At 40.3% G+C, this 19,378-nt stretch overlaps 2 pseudogenes; both read right to left on the reverse strand.

The window, feature by feature from the left end:
* Positions 1-789: 789 nt before the first annotated feature.
* LOC119942166 lies at positions 790-1,482 on the reverse strand (annotated as a pseudogene).
* Positions 1,483-10,226: 8,744 nt separating this feature from the next.
* On the reverse strand, positions 10,227-11,192 carry LOC119942167 (annotated as a pseudogene).
* Positions 11,193-19,378: the final 8,186 nt, after the last annotated feature.

A 19,378-nucleotide genomic window follows, 5' to 3' on the forward strand; every position in this document is an offset into this window, starting at 1 on the left:
GTACTTGGGAGAGTTCAGTACAATAGAAATGACAGGTGTGCCCTACCCACAGTGAGCCTACAGTCTAGAGGGGAAAACAGATATTAATATAAAAAAATATAATTTGAAGTTATGTAAAAAAGTGCTATGTGGTTGAGGATGGAGCAAATATCAAATGTCAAAGGTCACAGATCCAAGTGCACAGACGATGCAGAAGGGAGAAGGAGCTGGGGAAAAGAGGACATAATTGGAGTAGGCTTATAAAGTGCTTATTAATTATCAAACACCATGTAAAACGTACTGGTCTAGAAACGCTGGATATGCTAGGAAAATCAGAAATCAGGTAATTTTTGCTGTAGTTTCCTAGCTACATCTACTTCCTAGATTGATAATAATAATAATAATAATAATAATAATAATAATGATAATAATAATAATGGTATTTGTTAAGCACTTATTTTGTGCCAAGCACCGTTCTAAGCTCTGGGCTAGTAAAGGGTAATCAGGTTGTTCCCCGTGATGCTTACAGTCTTAATTCCCACCTTACAGATGAGGTGACTGAAGCACAGAGAAGTGGTTTACCCAAGGTCACACAGCAGAGAAGTGGCAGAGCTGGGATTAGAACCCACGTCATCTGACCCCCAAGCCCGTGTTCTTTTCACTAAGCCACGTGCTTCTAAGTATTAAGATTAAGTATTCCTAGGTTAACACTATTTTATTAACTAAATACATTCATTGTGACACTTTGCCATCTAGCACTTTATTCAGTGTGGCCTTCACTTCCGTGTTCCTCAGGCTGTAGATTGGGGGTTAAGCATAGGAAAGACTGTAAAACACAGAAACCTCCCTATTGTACTTCCAGGAGTTCCCTATCCTAGGCTGTCACAGGTACATGAAGAAAAAGAGGGTGACTACTGTGAGGTGAGAGGTACAGGTGGAGAAAGTTTTGCACCTTCTTTCAGAAGAAGGAATCTTCAGGATGGAAACCCGGATGCAAACATAGGAGACAAGAATGGTCCAAAGAGAACTGGAGAAATTTAGGGCAGAGAAAATCAAGAGCTGATTCTTCTTTGCAAGAATGTCATAACAGGAGAGGGCCAGAAGTTGTGGGTCAGCACAGTAGAAGTGATGAATGATGTTGGAATCACAGAAGGACAGCTGTGATCCAGAATGCAGGAATCCATAGGTGTAAACTCCCAACACCAGCTCTCTACAAACGCTCTTGGTCATAATAGCCATGTAAATCAGGGACTTATAGATGGCCATGTAGCGGTCATAGGCCATGGTACCCAGTAGGAAACACTCTGTGATGGAGAAAGCACTTGAGAAATATAGCTGGGCAAAACATCCAGAAAAGGAAATAATTTTTTTCTTCCTTAAAAAGTCTTGCAGCATCTTGGGAGATATGGAGGAAGAGTAGCAGAGATCGATGAATGACAGGTGACTGAGGAAATAGTACATGGGAGTGTGAAGTTGGGAGCTGACCTGGATTAAAGGAACCATCATCAGATTTCCTAACCAGGGTGGTGAGAAAAATAACTAAAAACACCATGAAGAGTGGCAGCTGAAACTCTGGATGATCTGAGAATCCCATGACGACAAATTCAGTCATGGTGGAATGATTTCCTCTTGCCATTTTGGTTTAAAATGTTCCTTTAGTGTTACAACAAGAAAACCTTATGGTAAAATACCCATTACGATGAGGTAATTCCTCCCTCACTATCTCAGCAAGAACCTAATAATAATAATATTGGTATTCATTAAGCGTTTACTACGTGACAAGCATTATACTAAGCAATTGGGTATATACAAGAGAATTGAATTGGACACAGTCCCTGTCCCACATAAAGCTTGCAGTCTTAATCCCCATTTTTCAGATGAGATAACTGAGGCACAGAGAAGTAAAGTGACTTGGCCAAGTTCACCCAGCAGACAAGTGGTGGAGCCGGGATTAGAACCCGGGCTTTTCTGACTCCCAGGCCTGTGCTCTATCCACTAGGCCTGCTGCCTCTCTACTCACTACTCACTTTCATTCATTCATTCATTCATTCATTCATTCATTCATTCATTCAGTCGTATTTATTGAGCACTTACTATGTGCAGAACACTGTACTAAGTGCTTGGGAAGTACAAGTCGGCAACATACGGAGACAGATCCTACCCAGTAACATCCCTTACTCTCATCTCAACACACCACCAACCCCTTATGCCCTCCCTCCTGCATGACGCTTCTTCCCCATCCATATCTGACAGCCCACCATGCTCACCATTTTTAATGCCCTACTAAAATCACATCTTCAGGAAATTTCCTAGACTAAGCTCTTATACCATCACCCTATTTTTCCTTTCTACTGCCTCTTCCATACACTTAGTCCCACCCCACATCCCCACCCTCATAGCATTTATGTACATATCCTCATACTCAGAGGCTACCCCAACCTGTAATGTTTTAAAAGTCTGCTTCCCTCATTAAACTATAAACTTTTAGAGGGTCGGGACTGTATCTACTAATGCTATTGTATTGTACTTTCCCAAGAACTCAAGTAAGTAAGAGTTGAATAAATACCATTCCTGGTTGATTGCAATTGAACTCCGGAGGATTATAGATCACCACTGGTGACATTTTTTCAGTAGCGTTTATTGAATCCCTACTGGATGGAGACCACCATTTTAGGTGCTGAGGTGAGCATCATACAAGCAAAAGACATCATCCCTACACTTGAAATCTAATGGGAGAGAATGGAAGACATAAATCGTGTGTATTTTCAATCCTTATATACAACAGGATGGACATTGAAAGGGGCCCTGACGTAATCTTAGCATTTAATGTAATCAATAAAAATCAGTGACAATATCCTTAAAGTTTTATTAGGTGAATTTGCTTTTCTAAATATATTCAATTGTTTACATTTTTACAAGTATATCATCATACTCAAATAGAGAAGCAGCATGGCTCAGTGGAAAGAGCACAGGCTTTGGAGTTAGAGGTCATGGGTTCAAATCCCAGCTCCACTAACTGTCAGCTGTGTGACTTTGGGCAAGTTACTAAACTTCTCTGTGCCTCAGTTATCTCAACTGTAAAATGGGGATTAAAACTGTGAGCCCCCCGTGGGACAACCTGATTGCCTTGTAACCTCCCCAGCACTTAGAACAGTGCTTTGCACATAGTAAACGTTTAGTTAATGCCAACATTATTATTATTATTGTTATCATCACTGGGTGATCAGCTTTGTTCTGCATACCACAGAGCTACACTTTTTAATTGAACTTAATTTATCTCCCTTTTAATATTGAACTTAAAAATATCTCCCCATATTTTTGGGAGCTCTTGGTTTCTCCTAGAAAGGAAAATAAGAGGAGAGTTTGAGTTTGTTGGAATACCCATTGTCACACTACAGTTTGCTTTGACACCGGGTCCTTATTTTCTTTCTGCTCTATATTCATAGATTTCCCCTTTTTACCCAAAGCTTTAGCAGAACAAAAAATACTGTTCCTGTTTGTGAAGTTCAGAATTATGTTATCAGTTCTCTCTGCAGCTGGTGGTCGGTCTAAAGGGATTCACAGATCAATCAATCAATTAGAAGTCTTTATTGAGAACCTACTACATGCAGAGTACCATACAAAATGTGTGGGAGAGTATAATATTATTAACAGACATCACCCCTACCCTCAAGGAATTTACAATATATTGGGGAAGACAGGCACTTAAATTACAGTCTCATTTAGACTGGTCTCATTTAGGGGAGTGACGATAAATACTGACAAATGGCCTCATTTAATAATTGTGCTATTTATTATTTGTGATGTCACTGAACTACCAATATACAGCCTACTTCTAATTTTCAGGCAGTCAATCAATCATATTGATTGAATGTTCACTGTGAAAAGTGCTTGGGAAGGTACAACAGAGTGGGTAGGCAGGCTCCCTGTCCATAAGGAGTTTACAGCCTAGAAGGAGCATTCAGTCTAACTATATAGCAAATCAGGTCAAATCCACATTGACTCACATCTTCCAAGTGCTTAGTATAGTGCTCTGCACATTGTAAGTGCTCAAAAAATGCGACTGAATGAATCTTCTGAGTGCGGTGCTGTTTATAAAATAAGTGATTCACTCTGTATAACTTAGAGACCGATGTTTGCTTGAAACGTTAGGGTTAGAACCTCAAGTCAAACTTCGAACTATACAGCAGCTAAGGCTACTCAATGTGTCACACATGGTAAGTGCTCAATAATTGCCATTGATTGATTCATCAATTGTTTCAGTGGGAACAGGACTGGCCTGGCCTACTGGATAGAGCACAAGCCTGCGAGGCAGAAGATAATGAGTTCTAATCCTGGCTCCGCTACTTGTCTGATGTGTGACCTTGGGCAAGTCACTTCAGTTCTCTGTGCTTCGGTTCCCTCATCTGTAAAATGGGGATGAGACTGTGAGTCCTCTGTAGGACACGGACTGGGTCTAACCCAATTACATTGAATCTACCCCAGCCCTTAGAACAGTGCCTGGCACATAGTAAGCACTTAACAGATACCATAATTATCATTATTATTGTGAATGTCACTATTTTATGGTTATTTTCTTCATACAGGGTCTCAACCGTGACATTTTAGGATCAAGGCTCATTTGTCACTCTTAATGGGATGTCATTATCATTATAAAGAAGGCTTATAGAAGGATGTAAGTGTTGTTGTAATGTGACAGATGATTGGAAAAGTTGTTATTTTTTCATAATTGATATCATATTCGGACAATTCGTGTTATAAGAGCCCAAGAGAAGATACATCATACGTGAATGCTCTGAAAATCCTGATTGAATGAAGATGTATGTTTCTGAATCATGCTGTTTTGGTTTCCAAGGGAGAAGCATAAAAGATCACACACTGTGAGTTATGAGGTCCATTTTGGTGTTGAGATAAAACCAAGGGCTTATTTCCAAGAAAGATTTGAAGGGTAACAACTGAATAATGGGATGAAGGCCTTCTTGTTTCTCTGCATGAGGGTAGTGAAATGGGAGGAAGAAATACCACAAAATAAATGCAAGTTGAGTTTGGCTAGTACATGCTTAAGTGTACCAAAGCAAAGGCATCCAATTGCTTACATGGTCATCCTTTTTAAAATACTGAGACCAATTTTGATTTTTTTTATATGGTTTATTTTATTTTCCCTTACTATTATCTTGTTTTCAAAAAATGTCCCTTCAGATTGATAATTTAATTTTAATTTAATCTCCTTCTACAGCCCAGCCCGCACCCTCCGCTCCTCCGCCGCTAATCTCCTCACCGTACCTCGTTCTCGCCTGTCCCGCCATCGACCCCCAGCCCACGTCATCCCCCGTGCCTGGAATGCCCTCCCTCTGCCCATCCGCCAAGCTAGCTCTCTTCCTCCCTTCAAGGCCCTACTGAGAGCTCACCTCCTCCAGGAGGCCTTCCCAGACTGAGCCCTTTCCTTCCTCTCCCGCTCTTCCCCCCTCCATCCCCCCATCCTACCTCCTTCCCTTCCCCACAGCACCTGCATATATGTATATATGGTTGTACATATTTATTACTCTATTTATTTATTGATTTATTTTACTTGTACATATCTATCCTATTTATTTTATTTTGTTGGTATGTTTGGTTTTGTTCTCTGTCTCCCCCTTTTAGACTGTGAGCCCACTGTTGGGTAGGGACTGTCTCTATGTGTTGCCAATTTGTACTTCCCAAGCGCTTAGTACAGTGCTCTGCACATAGTAAGCGCTCAATAAATACGATTGATGATGATGCACATCAATGTTGACTTTGCAGGGAACATATTTGTGTTGGTTTTGGTTTGGTTTGTGTTTGGTTTGATTTAGAGAAGCATGGCTCAATGGAAAGAGCACAGGCTGTGGAGTTCGGGTCATATGTTCAAATCCTGGCTGTGCCAATTGTCAGCTGTGTGACTTCGGGCAAGTCACTTAACATATCTGTACCTCAGTTAACTCATATGAAAAATGGGGATTAAGACTGCGAGCCCCCCAGGAGGCAATATGATCACTTTGTAACATCCCAGCACTTAGAACAGTGCTTTGCACATAGTAAGTGCTTAATAAATGCCATTATCATTATTATTATTTTTATTATTTTTCTTCTTCTTCTTCTTCTTCTTCTTCTTCTTCTTCTTCTTCTTCTTCTTATCTCTTGGGGATGGGATATCTGGAGGACCCAGTCTCCACTGCTTAGGTTAAAATAATACAAGTTCACATTCAAACAAGTGAGAAAATCGCATAAACACAGACACATTTATTATGAGTAAACACTTCCTTATTCTCTTAGGAATCATAATTGTAATTTACCCTAAGCCTTTCCAATCTAATGCTTGAAATACTGTTTCATGGAAACAAATTTCATTTGAATTGGAAGCATTTATTCAATAGAACTTAATACTGAAAGTTCCAGTTATTTGTAACTTCTTGGTTCACTTTAGATCATGGTTTCTGTTTTCCCTAACCCGGTAACAAGGGTAGTAACAAACTATGGTGTTTTATGTATTTTTGTCATCTTCTTCTGATGCACTCTCTGTCATAAATTGGAAAGAATTGTTTCAAAAATGCCACAGGGTGTAAGTGACAGATGAGTGAGGAATTATGAGACTCTCAAACTACTCCTACACTGGAAAAGTTGACAGAGAGTTGAACAATATCTGGTGATTTTCATCAGTGCCATTAGACAGGAAACCTGGATAATGCAGACCCAAAATGACACTTTTTTCATCAAATCATGGTTTTTGACCTGTTCTCCCTTGCCCTTAGATTGTGAGCTCCATGTAGGACAGAGAAGGTGTCCATTCTGGTGATCTTGTATTCTCTAGTGCTTAGTAGAATGTTTGGTACAGAGTAAGCGCTTAATGAATAGCATGATTACTATTATTATTAGCTCCAAGGAAACCTTGAAAGCCAGTCAATCAGACAAACAAGGTTGTACTCTCTTTGACAGAGCAATAGATTGATCTCAGGAAAGATCTCGCAGAAAAATATTAGTAACTGAACTCATGCTAAATCATATGCATTCTCTAAACTGTAAGCTCTTTGTGGGCTGCAATGTGACTACCAACTTTATTGTGCTGTACTCTTCCAAGTGCTTAGTGCAGTGCTCTGCACGCAATAGGTGCTCAATAAATAATACTGACTGATATGCTATTACAAGTAGATCTGCTAGCATGATTAAAGAAAACCATGCCCAGAAGTAGGACTCTACACATTGAACACTCATTGAATACTGATTTATTTTCTGTTGTACTATACATTATTTATATTTAAAACAACCTGTGTATTCTCTCCTGGTGCTTAGGAGAGTGATCTGTACATGGTAAGTGCTTAATAAATTGGCTTTAAAGCACTCAGTCACTTTGTTCCCTCATACATCACCTCTCTGCTCGCCTACTACAACACAGTCCACACATTTCTCTCCTCTAAAGCTAACCTACTCACTGTACCTCAATTTCGTGTATCATAATATTGACCTCTCATCCATGTCCTACCTCTGGTCTGGAGCGCTCTCCCTCTTCATATCTGACAGACAATCACTCTCCCGGACTTCAAAGCCTTATTGAAGGCACATCTCCTCCAGGAAGCCTTCCCTGACTAGGCCTTCTATTCCTTTTCTTCCAATAACTTCTGCATCATCCTGACTTGCGCCCTTTATTCATCCCCTCTCCCAGCCACACAGCACTTCTGTATATGCCCATAATTCATTTATTTATGTCAATGTTTGTCAACCCCTTTAGACTGTAAGCTCATTGTGGACAGGGAAGTGTCTGTTATAGTGTTTTATTGTACTCTCCCAAGCACATATTACAGTGCTCTGTACACAGTTAGTGCTCAATAAATACGATGATGATGATGATGACATTTTATTAAGCATTTACTTCGTGCCGAGCACTGTTCTAAACACTGGGGAGGTTATAAGGTGATTAGGCTGTCCCATACGGGGCTCAATCAAAAAATCAAATATGATTGATTGATTGAAATAAATACTGCTGCTACTACTACCATATGTAATAATATAGAAGAACAGAAGTAATCAAAAATCTGTTCATTCATTAAAGGAGATCCCATCTCTAGCTACAGTTTCTAATGGGAGGCAGGGTGGCTCAGTAGAGGAGACAGTGGAGAGAGCGTGGGGCAGGGAGTTAGGAAAATCAGGTTTAAATCTCACTGCCGCCACTTGCCTGTTTTATCGCTTTTGGCAAATCACTTAATTTATCTTTACCTAAGTTTCCCCATCAGTTAAAGGGGGTTATGATACCTATTGTACTTCCTTCTTAAGGAATGACTCCCCAGTGAGAAAGGAACTATGTCTGATATGATTATTTTATATCTATCCCAGTGCTTGGTTCATTGAGTAAATACCATCATTATCACTTTTTTATTGTGATTAATAATAATAATCAACCAATTATGGAAAGTAAAAAGGAAATCATTAATCAGCCAATTAAGAAGGGTAAAACGGAAATTGAAATGTTAATCTGAAGTGAACTCTGCAAGGTGTCCTTTACTCGGAAAGTCTCTCACAGGTCAGATAACAATTTTCTTCAGTGTCAGGGACTTAGAAATAGTCTCTCATCTAATGAGGTAATCATAATAATAACAATGATAATGATGGTTTTTATTACATGAACCAAAGATTGGGGAAGGTATAATATAATCATATCAGACATAGTTCCACAACCTAATTCTAACCAGCTACTGCTCCCTGACCACTTAGCAATGTGGCTTAGCGGAAAGAGCACAGGCTTGGGAGTCAGAGGTCAGAGGTTCTAATCCCAGCTCTGCCGCTTGTAAACTGTGTGACTTTGGGCAAGTCACTTAACTTCTCTGTGCCTCAGTTACCTCATCTGTAAAATGAGGATTAAGACTGTGAGCCCCACTTGGGACAACCTGATTATTTTGTATCTACCCCAGCACTTAGAATGGTGCTTAACAAATAGCATAATTATTATTATTAAGAAATGAAATATTTTTATTCTATCATCATCAATCGTATTTATTGAGCGCTTACTATGTGCAGAGCACTGTACTAAGCGCTTGGGAAGTACAAATTGGCAACATATAGAGACAGTCCCTACCCAACAGTGGGCTCACAGTCTAATTGATTGTAATGGGAAGAAGTCCATTCACTCATGGAAAGGGTGGGAGGTTAGGAAGAGAAGAAGGGGGGAGAGGAAAAGGTGAGTGAATCAGTATCTCTTATGGTTTGCTTGGTTGACATAACATATTCAGGTAGAAAGTAATTACTTGAGCAAGATTTGTGGAGAAAATTCCAAGCTCCAACATAAGCAATTTGTTCCAAACCAACTTAGTGAGTTCCTAATATTTTCAGGTCCTTGCTGCATCAGGAAGAGTCGGTAAACTAGACCTTTAATACATAGCTGGGCATGAATGCAAGCTCTCTGTGGTCAGGAAATGTAATGATAACATTAGTGGTATTTGTGAAGCACTTACTATGTGCCAAGCAGTCTACTAAGTGCTGGGGTGGATACAAGCAAATCGGGTTGGTCATAGACCCTGTCCCATGTGGGGCTCACAGTCTCATTTTATAGATGAGGTAACTGAGGCACAGAGAAGTGAAGTAACTTGCCAAAGGTCACACAGCAGAGAAGTGGCAAAGATGGGATTAGAACTCATGATCTTCTCATTCCCAGGCCTGTACTTTGCCCTCTACGCCATGCTTCTTCTCTATCAACTCTGTTGTACTTCTATATTGTACTTTCCAAGTGCTACTGACAGTAAATACAATTGATTGATTGCTTGAATAGCCTGGGAATATAGGTTGGGTGTGGGGTTTAAGGTCCAGTAACTCCGTAGAGCCTTAAACTTCACCCAAGAAACTTTACACAGAACCATAGAGTTGCATCACTGGCCCAGAATTTAATCTGTCACGATTAGAAAATGAAACCACACTAGATGCAGTGACATAGAAGATGACACAGTCTGCATGTTCTTCCTGAGCCATGTTTTCACTCTGCATTTTAGCTAGAATGTGACAGGAAAATCTGGTAACATTCTTCTGGAAACGTGTGTCTTACACTGCAGTGCAGTGTTGGGAAAAACAGTTTTACACACAAAGATATGGTGTTGGACACAGGTTGAGTACCACAGTGCAACTTTTACTTAACCCGGAGCTATGGGAAGGCCATCCCAATGTATTTAATTTTAAAAGGTAAAATTCCACTGTTACAATTTTAATAACCAGTAATTTCAGGGAACACTGAGAAATATGAGTTTATTGTTTTATAATATTGCTGCTGAACACGTTAATTCACCCAAAACTTTCATCTCTATCAATTTTCTCAAGGCCTCCTTCACATCTCTGTTACACAGGCTATAGATCAGGGAGTTCAACATGGGAACGATGAGACTATAAAACACAGAGGCTGCTTTGTCAAAAGGCAAGATGTGATTTGTATATGGCTGTTGAAAGTACATAGAGAAGAGGGTCCCTTAAAACAAAGCAATGATGGTCAGATGGGTTACACAGGGAGAAAAAGTCTTGCACATTTCCTCTCCTGAAGGGAATTTCAGAACCACAACAAAGATGCAACAGTATGAGAGAAATACCACCAGCAGAGAGCTGACAAGATTCAGTGTGGAAATAATGAAGATCTGTTTCTCTTTCACATGGATGTCAGAGCAGGAAAGAGATAGCACAGGTGGATCGGCACAGTAGAAGTGATTAATGGTATTGGAGTCACAGAATGAGGCTTGCAAAGTCATAGTGGTCTGTATCAGTGAATTGAGGAAACCGTAAATACACACTGCAACAGCCAGCTCACTACAGACTCTGTTAGACATGATGACTGCGTAGACCAGTGGATTACAGATGGCTACGAAACGATCAAAGGCCATGGCCGCCAACAGAAAACATTCCATAGTCGCCAAAGCACTGGAGAAATGCATCTGAGTGAAGCAACCAGTAAAGGAAATGTTTTTTTCCTTCACGAAGATGTTTGCCAATATCTTGGGTGCAATAGAGGAGGCATAACAGATATCAACAAAAGAGAGGTGACTGAGGAAAAAGTACATGGGAGTTTGGAGTCGAGAACTGATCCTGATTAGCCCTATCATCCCGAAGTTCCCTATCAGGGTGATGAGATAAATTACTAGAAATATCACAAAGACCAGAATCTGCAGGTCCAGCTGAACTGTAAATCCCAGAAGGATGAACTCAGTAACCATGGTTTGGTTCTTTCCCGCCATTTTTCTCTTCAGACTTCAATCTTCACTCTAGGATTGAAAAGGTCTATTGAACAAAGGTCCAGTGTGTACAGGGAACTGTACTAAGCGCCAGGGAGAGTACAATATAACAATAATTCAATGCTGATAATGTTTAATGCTCCAAGGCATCTCTAACTCTCCCCTACCATTCATTAATTCACTCACTCAGTAGTATTGAGTGCTTAATGTATGCAGAGCACTGTACTGAGCACTTGAGAGATTACAACACAACAATAAACAGACACATTCCCTTCCCACAACAAGCTTAAAGTCTAGAATGAATGGCTGGGCTCGGTAGCCATGTGCTGGAAAGCCAAAATTCTGAATTCCTAAATCCCAGTTTTCTCTAGTTTCTGTTATTTAACAGGATAGCAACTCAGAAGGATTTATGTTGGAGAATAAAGGGCACCGACGGTGTCCTCTAGATTGTAAGGTAATTGTGGGCAGGGAATGTATCTGTTCATTGTAGTATTGTACTCTCCCAAATATTTAAAAATGCTTTGCACACAATAAGCACTCAATAAATATAACTGACTGACTAACTGCATGACCTGAGTCATGATTCCAGCTGAACTTTCATGGGGCTGTTCTAGCTGAGCTCCATTTGATTATGTTCCCAGGTTCAGAAAGCTCGTTTCCTCAGAAATGCTAGGAATAGGTTTAAGGTGCTTTCTCAGGTATTTTGCTGTATTTCTGAGTCTGAATTTTTCATTCAATGGATTCCCATCCCAGGATATTTGTGTAGTCAATTATATATTTTGATCACAATAGTTGTAAATATTTTTGTATCTGTCTCATCCGTTGGAACATAAGCTTGTGTCGGAAGGGAACATGCCTAATAATAATAATAATATACTTTCCAAGCGTTTAGTACAGTGCTCTGCACACAGTAAGCGCTCAATGAATACAATTGAATGAATGAAAGGTATTTGTTAAGCACTTACCAAATGCTAAGTACTGTTCTAAGCACTGGGGTAGATACAATGTAATCGGGTTGTCCCACACTAGGCTCACAGTCTTAATCCCCATTTTACAGATGAAGTAACTGAGGCACAGCGAAATTGTGTCTTACCCAAGGTCATGCGGCAGAGAAATGGTGGAGCCAGGATTAGAACGAATGTCCTCTGACTCCCAAGCCCATACTCTTGCCACTAAGCTATGCTGCTTCTTTATTCTGCACTTCCCAAACACCTAATTCTTCAGCACATTGCATCAAGTGGGCATTCAATACATTCTGCTGGGTCTAATGCTACTACTACTGCTATCATCATCATCATCATCAATCGTATTTATTGAGCGCTTACTGTGTGCAGAGCACTGTACTAAGCGCTTGGGAAGTACAAATTGGCAACATATAGAGACAGTCCCTACCCAACAGTGGGCTCACAGTCTAAAAGGGCGAGACAGAGAACAAAACCAAACATACTAAGAAAATAAAATAAATAGAATAGATATGTACAAGTAAAATAAATAAATAAATGAATAGAGTAATAAATATGTACAAGCATATATACATATATACAGGTGCTGTGGGGAAGGGAAGGAGGTAAGATGAGGGAGATGGAGAGGGGGACGAGGGGGAGAGGAAGGAAGGGGCTCAGTCTGGGAAGGCCTCCTGGAGGAGGTGAGCTCTCAGTAGGGCCTTGAAGGGAGGAAGAGAACTAGCTTGGCAGATGGGCAGAGGGAGGGCATTCCAGGCCCGGGGGATGACGTGGGCCGGGGGTCGATGGCGGGACAGGCGAGAACGAGGTACGGTGAGGAGATTAGCGGAGGAGGAGCGGAGGGTGTGGGCTGGGCTGTAGAAGGAGAGAAGGGAGGTGAGGTAGGAGGGGGTGAGGTGATGGACCGCCTTGAAGCCCAGGGTGAGGAGTTTCTGCCTGATGCACAGATTGATTGGTAGCCACTGGAGATTATTGAGGAGGGGAGTAATATGCCCCGAGCGTTTCTGGACAAAGATAATCCGGGCAGCAGCCCTACTACTACTACTATTACTACTACTACTACTACTACTACTACTACTACTACTACTACTACTACTGCTACTATTACTACTAAGCAGCATGTCCTAGTGGATAGAACATGGGCTTGGGTGTCATAGGAACCCAACCTGTACTTCCCAAGCGCTTAGTACAGTGGTCTGCACACAGAAAGCACTCAATAAATAGGATTGAATGAATGAATAGGAACCTGGGTTCTAATCCTGGTTCCACCATTTCTCTGCTGGGGACCTTGGGCAAATCACTTAACTTCTCTGTGCCTCAGGTGCTTCATCTGCAAAATGGGAATTAAGATTGTGAGCACCATGTGGGACAGGAACTGTGTCAAACCTGATAAGCTTAAATCTATCTCAGTACATAGAACAGTGTTTGACACATAATAAGCACTTAACAAATACAACTATGATTATTATTGCTATTACTACTACTACTTCTACAACTACTACAACTTCTACTGTTACTACTACTAAAATCATGTTTAAGTGTTCTTAGTTTGCAATATTTCAAATCTCCTCGATGCCACTAAAATATTTTCAGTCCCATTCTCATGCATGGTTGGATCTCATGACATAAAAAATAGTTTGATTAATGGCTCTGTCATTGCTATACCTCTTAGAGCACATTACAGACATTTGGCATAATGTTCTTAAAGGTTCATCTTCTTAGATGTGTTTTCTGTGCTTTCCCAAAAAATAGCTGGAAGATGAAATAGCTGCAAGATGAGATTTTCAGTTATTTTTTCCCATGCGTGCTTTTTTCTTTTTTTTTACAGTTGAGGAAACAATTGAAATGACTTTTTGCTATCAACTGGACAGCGTTTTAAGATGTTTATCTCACTAGCTCCCTGTGGGTGGGGAACATATTTGCCAAATCTGTTTTATTTGATTCCTCCAAGCTATTAATGCTCTGCACAAAGTAATCACTCAATAAATACCATTGATTGATTGATAGGTTGATAGTAAAGGCTCAATAAATACTATCCAAGAATGAACTCCTTATCTTCCCTCCCAAACCCTGCCCTCTCTCTGACATTCCCATCACTGTTGATGGCACTACCATCCTTCCCGTCTCCCAAGCCCGCAACCTTGGTGTCATCCTAGACTCTGCTCTCTCGTTCACCCCTCACAACCAATCCATCACCAATAACTGCTGCTCTCACCTCCGCAACATCGCCAAGATTTGCCCTTTCCTCTCCGTCCAAACTGATACCCTGCTGGTTCAATCTCTCATCCTATCCCTACTGGATTACTGCATCAGCCTCCTCTATGATCTCCCATCCTCCTGTCTCTCCCCACTTCAATCTATACTTCACGCTGCTGCCCGGATCATCTTTGTGCAGAAATGCTCTGGGCATGTTACTCCTCACCTCAAAAATCTCCAGTGGCTACCAATCAACCTACACATCAGGCAAAAACTCCTCACTCTTGGCTTCAAGGCTCTCCATCACCTGGCCCCCTCCTACCTCACCTCCCTTCTTTCCTTCTACAGTCAGCCTGCACCCTCTATTCCTCTGCTGCTAAGCTCCTCACTGTGCCTCGTTCTCGCCTGTCCCACCGTCGACCCCTGGCCCACGTCCTCCCCCTGGCCTGGAATGCCCTCCCTCTGCACATCCGCCAAGCCAGCTCTCTTTCTCCCTTCAAAGCTCCTGCAGGAGGCCTTCTTAGACTGAGTCCCCTCCTTCCTCTCCCCCTCCTCCCCCTCTGTATCTCCCCTCCCTACCTCCTTCCCCTCCCTACAGCACCTGTATATATGTTTGTACATATTTATTACTCTATTTATTTTACTTGTACATATTTACTATTCTATTTATTTTATTTTGTTAATAAGTTTTGTTTTGTTGTCTGTCTCCCCCTTCTAGACTGTGAGTCTGCTGTCGGGTAGGGACCGTCTCCATATGTTGCCAACTTGTACTTTCCAAGCACTTTGTACAGTGCTCTGCACACAGTAAGTGCTCAATAAATGCGATTGAATGAATTACTGAATGAATGAATGATGATGATGATTATTAAATAATTGGAATATTATATCTGTCGTTTTATATTCCTATCATTTTACATCTTAAAATCACCACTAAAAAGTTATTTGGGCAACAGATATTGGAATATTGAAAACTGAAGTAATAACAATAGGGATTATTAATGTGCTCTTTCTTATTTCTTGCTTTCATAAACCAATTTTGAAGTCATTATATCTTTTCCACAGTTACAGCCAAAGTTAGTATTTTTAAACAGCAGTTTCCATCAGTTATTTCACTAAACATGCTAAAACTTTCAAATGCTGCATTCCTGCACAACTGTTATGTAAAAAAGGTTTCCAGATTCCATAATTAAGAAATTTAAATTTATGATGGCTTTTTATATTCTGGGACCACTTCTAATAGAAGCCAAAATTTGGCATCTTAAATTTTGCTTTCATTTCCATTAAACATATTTCCCCACAACTTTAGCCCTGTTTAAGTCACCTGTATATCAAGAAAAAATGTTATTCATGTTATTCATGAAAGTTAATCCTACTAGAAAACAACATGTCTAAAGCCTCTGGACATACTTTATTCCACTTTTAATTTCTGGAAGAGAGTTTTATCATAAAAAAGCCACCAAGTATGCAAAGAATTCATAGCAATCTAATCAGTCTGCCCTTTAGAAATGTGCTTTGCCTTGGAATCCAGTGGGAAAGGCAACTAACAAATGATTTCAAAATAATTTCCCTATGTACAATATCCAGTACTGTTCGATATCATTTTAAAATATTGATGCTTTTCTTCTCTTTGGCAACTATATATTACAAAGGAATAATACATGGACACACACTGAAAGACCGTGTGGATATCTATATTTATATCTGTCTATAGCTACTTATCTATATATATCCATATATATGTACTTGCAATGTCAGCTAATTTTTTATTCTCTCTTCTAAAACATTTGTAAACATTTATTTACAACTAACTATAATCACAAATAAATATACTATTGGAGAGAATGCATGTGCCATCTTAAGCTATTTTGAACAACTGAGGAAAAAAATCCCAACTTTGTCATAGTGTATTCTCCCCAACTTTTGTACAGTGCTCTGAGCACTGTAAGCACTCAATAAATCCGATTGAGTGACTTAAAAAATCTAAATTCCCTTTTAGAACAAGGCTTGATAACTCCAGATACCGAATCAGTGGTTAAGAATGGAAGCTTATGAGTTACAAAAACTTACCAAATACCTTGGATGGATATTACAAATGCCCCACCCATAGCCATTCACGAATCCACTTCATGCTGGGAAAAATAAACCTTATCTTCTGTTGGATACCTTAAAGATATATGATCTAACTGGCTAAGAGTCAAAGGATTAAGTATTGATAGTATAGTTATATTCATGTATGTGTGCTATACATAGATTATACATACATACACATATGCATATATATATATATATATTTATGCAGACTCATAAAGGTTTTGATATTCATTAGCATCCTGAGTTAAACTCAAGAGTCTGTAATGTACCTTGGGAGTACTGAACTGTATTTTCAGCTGGCAATTCTACCAACTTTTTGATTTGTTGTTGAGAAGCTAGATATAATTTGTTTTATGTCACTTGGGCCCTACTGCCTGAAGCTATTTTTGATATCACGATGGAGCTATGCTCAATTTCTCTTTCATCTCTGTGTGTCAGAAAATAATCAATTTGGATGAGTCTAGCTGAAAGAATATACTAAATAGTAATTTTTCCCACATTAAAAATAATGTTGGTATTTGTTAAGTGCTTACTATGTGCCAAACACTGTTCTAAGCGCTAGAGGAAGTGTTGTAGCACTATTACTTGCTACCTTCCATTCTCAGAACAAAAAAACAGAACATGGCATGGTGGTTGCATCCATGCAAACAATCACAATTGTGTCAGCCCAAACAAACTTTTTATCAGCCTACCTTCTACCTTGAAGATCTAGTATAACTAAAATGTATGAAATCAGCAGATTTTCTATTTTCTACTGCATCAACCTTCTTGCTGGCTTTCCTGCCTCCTGTCTCTCCCCCATCCAGTCCATACTTCATTCTGATGCCCAGATCCTTTTTTTAAAAACTTCTCAGTCCTCACAACTTCTCCTCAAAAACTTCCAATGGTTGCCCATCCGCTTCTGCATCAAACAGAAACTCCTTACCACCGACTTTAAAGCACTCCTTAGCTCTCATCCTCCTTCCTTTACCTCCCTGATCTCACACTACAACCCAGTTTGCACATTTTCCTCCTCAAATGCAAGCCCACCTACTGTATCTCGATCTTGTCTTTCTCATTGCTGACCTCTTTCCCATTTCCTCCCTCTCACCTGGAACTCCCTCCTCCCTTATATCTGACAGATGATAACTGTCTTCCCCTTTACAGGCTTACTAAACTCAGATCTTCCCCAAGAGGCCTTTCATTCCCTGTGTAAACTCTTCCTTCTACATTACCTGTTCACTTGGCTCTCTACTCATTAAATGCTTTCAGAGTCACCCTTTCCCAAGCCCACAGCATTTATGTACATAAACAGCTGCAATTCATTTTAAAGGCTGTCTCCCTGTACAGACTGTAAGCTACTTGTGGGCAGGGATCATATTATTGTTATTATTATTATTATTATTATTATTATTATTATCATTATTACTATGGTATCTGTTAAGTGCTTAGCCATGTGCCAGGCACTGTACTAAGCACTGGAGTGGATACAAGCAAATCGGGTTAGACACAGTTCTTGTCCCACATGGGGCTCACAATCTCAATCCCCAATTTACAGATGAGGTAACCGAGTCCCAGAGAAGTGAAATGACTTGTCCAAGGTCACACAGCAGACAAGCAGCAGAGCCGGGATTAAAATGCATGACCTTCTGACTCCCAGGTCTGTGCTCTATCCACTACGGCATTAAAATCACTTCTCTTCCAGGAGGTCTTTCATGACATCATAATGATAATAATAATAGCATTTGTTAAGCGCTTACTATGCACAAAACACTGTTCTAAGTGCTGGGGATGATACAAGGTAATCAGATTGTCCCACGTGGGGCTCACAGTCTTCATCCCCATTTTGCAGATGAGGTAACTGAGGCACAGAGAAGTTAAGTGAGTTGCCCAACATCACACAGCTGACAATTGGTGGAGCTGGGATTTGAACCCATGACCTCTGACTCCCATTCAGTGCTCTTTCCATTGAGCCATGCTGCCTCTCTAGTAATGATACCAATACTAATGGTACTTGTTAAGTACTTACTGTGTGCCAAACATTATTCCAAGCACTGGGGTAAATACAAGTTAATCAGATTGGACACAGTCCCTGTCCTATTTGGGACTCACACTCTTAATCCCCACTTTACAGATGAGGTAACCGAGGCCCAGAGAAGTTAAGTAAAGGTCTGGAAAGAGATTCCAGGGCCTTCTGACTCCCAGGACCGTGATCTATTCACTAAATCACGCTACTCCACCTACCTGCACATTGTCCTTCCCCTCTGATTCGTCTTTACCCCTCGGTCCTTTCCTTCAAAGCATTTTGTTTGGCTCTCCATCCACTCAGCACTTATGTACAGATCCTTATTCTTTGTTGCCTCCCTTGGTTGTAATTTTTTTAATGCCTATCTTACCCAATAGACTGTAAACTCCTTGAGAGCAGGAATCACGTCTACCAATTATATTGCTATTATTATTATTAACTTTATGGTGCTCTCACAAGTGTTTAGTACAATGCTCTGCACACAGTAACTGCTCAATAATTAGAGAAGCAGCGTGGCTCAGTGGAAAGAGCTCGGGCTTAGCAGTCAGAGGTCATGGGTTCTAATCCCGGTGCTGCCACATCATCTGTGTGACTTTGGGCAAGTCACTTAACTTCTCTGTGCCTCAGTTACCTCATCTGGAAAATGGGGATGAAGACTTTGAGCCCCATGTGGGACAACCTGATTACCTTGTATCTCCCCCAGCGCTTAGAACAGTGCTTGGCACATAGTAAGCACTTAACAAATACCAAAATTATTATTATTATTATTACCATTCACTGATTGAGAGTTAGGGATGGTTACAATACTTGGCAGGTAGGACTAATGCTGGCAAATAGTGGGTGAAAGTGGAAGTTAAGTATGAAGGTGAGAGCTGGCAGAACTGGAACGCTTCTAAAATCTATCTTTTTCATCCAGAGTCTTCATCTTGTACAAA

This window comes from Tachyglossus aculeatus, chromosome 21 (assembly GCF_015852505.1).
Source record: "Tachyglossus aculeatus isolate mTacAcu1 chromosome 21, mTacAcu1.pri, whole genome shotgun sequence".
NCBI classification, from domain to species: domain Eukaryota; kingdom Metazoa; phylum Chordata; class Mammalia; order Monotremata; family Tachyglossidae; genus Tachyglossus; species Tachyglossus aculeatus.